Source organism: Pipistrellus hanaki (assembly GCF_964339955.1).
Source record: "Pipistrellus hanaki genome assembly, chromosome: 8".
Classification (NCBI taxonomy): domain Eukaryota; kingdom Metazoa; phylum Chordata; class Mammalia; order Chiroptera; family Vespertilionidae; genus Pipistrellus; species Pipistrellus hanaki.
Window position 1 is genome coordinate 41,221,477 of NC_140510.1, and position 5,376 is coordinate 41,226,852.

The window sequence follows — 5,376 nt, forward strand, 5'->3', positions numbered from 1 at the left end:
GTGATGTTTAGCTGTATGGAATCTGATTGCAGTACACAGACTATTTGGGGGAAGATGGGATTTCCCAAGTAAAAATCCTCCGATTGCAATCACTATTCATGAAAAAAATAATTGTCCAGGTCCTACTCTGTTTAGGACACTATGCTAGAGAACCAGAGTACTGCAGTGAACAAAACAGACAGATAAGCAAGTGTAGGGGTCTAGGTGACTATGGCAAAAAAAAAAAAAAAAAAAAAAAAGGTCAGCTATTGGAAGCCCTACTTAAGTGGGAGAGATGAAAAGTAACAAGATTATGAGCTTAAAATAGGTAAGGCATGGGGAAGGAGTTAACATAAAGATGTATCATTAGAGTTGATGCTAGAATACATAATAAAAATAATGGACAGAAAAAAATGTGAGTCCTAGCTGGTTTTGTTCAGTGTAGAGCATCGGCCTGTGGACTAAGGTGTTCCAGGTTCGATTCCGTCAAAGGCACATGCCCAGGTTGCGAACTGGATCCCCAGTGTGGGGCGTGCAGGAGGCAGCCAATCAATGATTCTCTCTCATCATTGATGTTTGTATCTCTCTCTCCCTCTCCTTTTCTCTCTGAAATCAGTAAATATATATATATATATATATATATATATATATATATATATATATATATATTTTTTTTTTTTTTTTTAAAGTGAGGAGCTTAGATAAGGATATAAGACTTGTAGTGAGTGAGTGTTTTAAGAGGAGACTATAAAGACAGAGAGCATAAGGTAGAGAAATGAATCTTTGAAACCTGCCTTCTGCAGAAGAAAATGCTGAGGAGGAGTTTAGCAAGCAGGATATTGGTTAGGAATCAATACTGTGGAAGCTGAGAGAGGGAGAAATCATGCTGTGATGCAGACCCAACAAGCCACACCAGTCCATCCCTGCCTAGGTGATCTGGAGCATAAAGGGTCTTAATAGTCACCCCATGATCAGTCCTGGGATTCCATCCACCCCAGGAAGGGAGTGCTCTGGGGGGAGTCGGGGCTCTGCAGTAGAGGAAGTCCCTGGACAAAGCTGAGAGCTGGAGGCTGTTTGCTGACAGCGCTCTCAGAAGCCAGGAAAGTCCTTTCTTGAAGGGAACTCTGGAAGGTGGCACCACTCCGTGTCTTCCACAGCCCATCCCTCCATCCACTTCTTCATCTAAATTTCATGGAGAAGGCCCTCAGGGTTCCGGAAAACTTAGGAAGGCTTGGTTAGTAGAACGCCAGCCAATCTTAGAACCACAATGGATACTCATCATCTCATCTTTCACCTTAAATTCTACATTCTTCTCAACCTCAACAACTGCGCTCACATCAACTGGCTTATGTTGTGGTATGGCCCAGACCCAAGAGGCATCTAGGTGGATATTTCTTCCCATTCCCATTGTCCAACAGTAGACCCAGTTACCTCTAACAAAACCGTGACTCTTCTCTGTGCCTAAAATGCACAGAGGGAGCAGGCCTAAGCCCGCAGTCAGACAACCTTAACACTGCTGCAAAGGTAGGAGAGGCTCCTACTACCACCACTGCACTTGCCAGCCATGAGCCCAGCTTCTGGATGAGCAGTGCTCCTCCTGTGGGAGTGCATTGACAACCAGGGGTCAGCTTCTGCGTTGAGCGTCTGCCCCTTGTTGGTCAGTGTGTGTCATAGTGACCAGTTGTTCAGCCATTCATTCTATTTGCATATTAGCCTTTTATTATTAAATATATATATATATATATATATATATATATATATATATATACATTCACATAGATTAGATAGATAGATAGATAGATAGATAGATAAGATAGATTTTTTTAGAGAGAAAGATGAGAGAGAGAAGGAAACATAAATTGGCTGCCTCCTACACGCCACCTACTGGGGATTGAGCCTGCAACCCAGGCATGTATCCTGACCAGAAAATCAAACCATGATCTCCTTGTTCATCAGCCAACAGTTAATCACTGAGCTACACCAGCTGGATGCGAGCCTATATATATATATGTGTGTGTGTGTGTGTGTGTGTGTGTGTGTGTGTGTGTGTGTGTGTGTGTGTATTCTAACAGAGCCACACAAAGAGAATGACTAGGTCTACTAACAACACTCTGCCCATTTTAAGGTTTTCCCTAGCCACTGTCTTTTAAAGCTACCCCTAAATGAGGCTGCAGAGCAGTAGCCACCCATTTTTGGCTGTGTTGCATCCACTTACCAAAGAAAATTAGTGTATCTTCCTCCCCATTGGCTGGCATAGGGAATGCTTCATGTGGAGTGGGGAGTGAGCAGCGGGAAAGGTGCTGCTCGAAGGGTGGTGGACGACATGGAAGACGGGGCTACCCGTTCGTGCAACTTCCTGTGCCTTCCGGCCCTGTGGGTGCTCAATCCCAGTCTTTCTACTTCTGTCTCACAGCACAGTGCTGCCAGCCCTGTCTTCTCTTCTGATTTAGCAGCTTTGTTAGAACCCAGCCCGTGGTGCATGCTTCCAGAGGCATGGTCACTGGCATCCCACATTCAGGCACTCGGTCTCTCCAAGGCCTCCTAACATATGAGGAGCTGTTTTTCAAACGGCGTAGACATTGCTGATAAAAACCGCAATGCCTGGATCTCAGGGCCTCTGTGTGATTCTACAACTGGCACTTGCCGTAACCTCCACACGGCATTTTTTGCCACCACCGGTACCTTAAATGCCAGAGTCTGCGGGTCAGGTGGCCCAAGCAGAAGGGCTTTGAATACTGCAGCCAAGACCTGATCCATCTGCTCCATCTTCCTCTCAAAGCTGGCAGTCTTTCACATTGCCCCGTTTTTGGATGGGAAATGTGCTAAATCCAGAACGTGAAGAGGCTTGCTAGGTATTATGCTTCCTTCCTCACTGTGGAAGGTGCAATATGCAGTCATTTATCTTTACTGTGAAGATGTCTGAATTGCCCCAAACCATGGGATCCCTAAAGATTAAAGTGATGTAGCAGGCCCTGAATCTTCAAAGGATTCATCTCCCACCCTCCAGAGTGCATGTGTGTTACCAAGGCCTCCGGCATGCTGACAGCTTATTGCTCATCTGCCCCGAGAATCATAACATAAATGGAGTGGCAGACTGCAGGATGCCTAGAGAGTCTGAATCTCTTTGTGATGTATTATAACAAAATTTCATGTAAATGCGTTGGGTTGCCACCTTGGTTAGACAAGGAAATTCTGTCTTCCTCATACATCAGATCCTTTTTTCATAAATCTCTGTGGGTTAGGACATTCTGGCTGCTATTCTGCTGCTCATTATAATAATCACACCCTTTGGTTTTTAGCAGTTATATGCCACCACCCATCCTCAATTATTTCAAAGTTCTGTCATCCCCACTGGATTGCCACCTTAGCGAGGAAATTCTGTGTTCCACATACCATTGATCTGGGGTCCACATTACCAGCCAAGTGGCAAATGCAAATATAGCTCCAAATGTCACCTCATTAACTGTTTTGTTCTGTTTTTATCATTCCCGGTACCAAATGTCAGATTAGGTTTTCTAGAAGCAGACTCTGAAATGGAGTTTGATGTGCAGAGTATTTATTAGGTAGCAATACCTTGTAGAAGTAGCAGTGAGAAAGCAATTGAACAAGAGGGATAAGTTGAACTGTGATGCAATCTGACAAAGTCTCAGTCCAACCCACAAGGAACCCCAGAGACAATGTGGTCCTTTGGAGTTGTCCCCTAGTGGGCAAAAAACGTCAGGTACTTTGTAGCCTTGCCATGATCAGTCATGGGATGCAAATACCTTGGGTAGGTCACACTTTTGAACAAAGTATCTCTCTGAAGCTGAGGTCATCTCTCAAAGACAGAACAGTCAGCACTGAAAAGACTGGGCGGTACATCTCCATCTCCATCACATCAAAAGAAGAAGTACAGAAAGATAAATGTGAAGTCTTTAACTTGGGTCTAAAAAACGAACACATATATTTGTACAAGATTTGTCCTTCATGATAGACCACATGGAGTGCTGAGTTCATTCCGGCTTACTGCATTTTAAGAGGAATACCCATTTTCTGGATGTGCTCACACACAAGAAACATCAGAATTGTAAAGGAGTTAAGAAATAAAACAAAAGAGGACTAGGTGAAGGAACTGACACACTAACTAGAGGTTTTCTTCAGATACCTAAAGAGGCTAAAATTACGCCCTTGGAATGAATAGCTGAAAATCTAAGAAGCCAAGAGTTGTCATAATATAGAGAGGTTCATTTTAATAGTCAAAACCAAGTAGAAAAGCAGTGCAGGACCTTGCTGGTTTGGCTCAGTGGCTAGAGCATTGGCCTATGGACTGAAGGGTCCAGCTTCAGTTCCAGTCAAGGGCGCGTACCTCTGTTGTAGGCTCAAACCCCCACCCTGGTCAGGTATGTTGGGGAGGCAATTAATCAATGTCTCTCACATCAATATTTCTCTCTCTATTTCTTTCCCACTCCCTTATACTCTCTCTAAAACCAATAGAAAAAAATATCCTCGGGTGAAGATTAACCAAAACAAACAACAAAAAAAGCAGTGCAGGTGTAACTTAACCAGATAAAGAGGGGAAGAGGCATATCTGATCAAAGCAACTATCTTAGGCAATTGTGTAAAGTGCAGTTTTGCCAAATATAAGACCGTGAGAGTGGAGAATGAACAATATCATCAGGATTCCTGTGTGTCATACATAAGGCTTTGGCAACAAAGCGCTGCAACAAGGGTGGTGTTTGAAAAGGTTAAGTCTGGCAGCAAGATAGAATGGATTAGTGAAGGTGTGTAAGATAGGAAGCAGAGAAACTAAGTAAGAGTAGTGGCACTATGTCTATCTTGCTCATTGTTGTATTTGTAGTACCTGACATTGTATCTGCCCATGGAACAGGCTCAAGCAAAGAACCAATGGTTTCCTGAACTAAGACAATGGCTGTGGAAACATACTGGGGTAACCTGTCCATGAATGAAGATTAAGAGAGAGAGAGAGATTATAGATTTCTTGATTTGCACCTAGTGGTTCACTTGCTCCAGATTGCATACAGTGAAGAAAGAAGAGTTGGTGGACAGGGGAAGGTAAAAAGAAGAGGCTGGGAGGAGGTGGCGGGGAGAAAGACTGAATTCTAGTGTTTACCTAACAACCTATGGTTAGGAGTTATCTTACTGAAATTTCCCAACAAAGTCTCTACTAATGTGCTTTCCCGTAGATGTTTTCTGTGCAGAAGTTCCCTGTGATTACCCTTAACCTGTCAGCAGGGAACAGCCTGTGTCTCTTTGTCAAGTTTTCACTGGTAAAGCAAAGCAGCAAGCCAATTACTGAGATCATTCAGATGAAAATTTTATTTTTGCCTGAATTAGCTAGAGAATTGAAGCATAAATGGACCTTTTCACTTGACTGATTGAGATAATTGCCTTATTTTT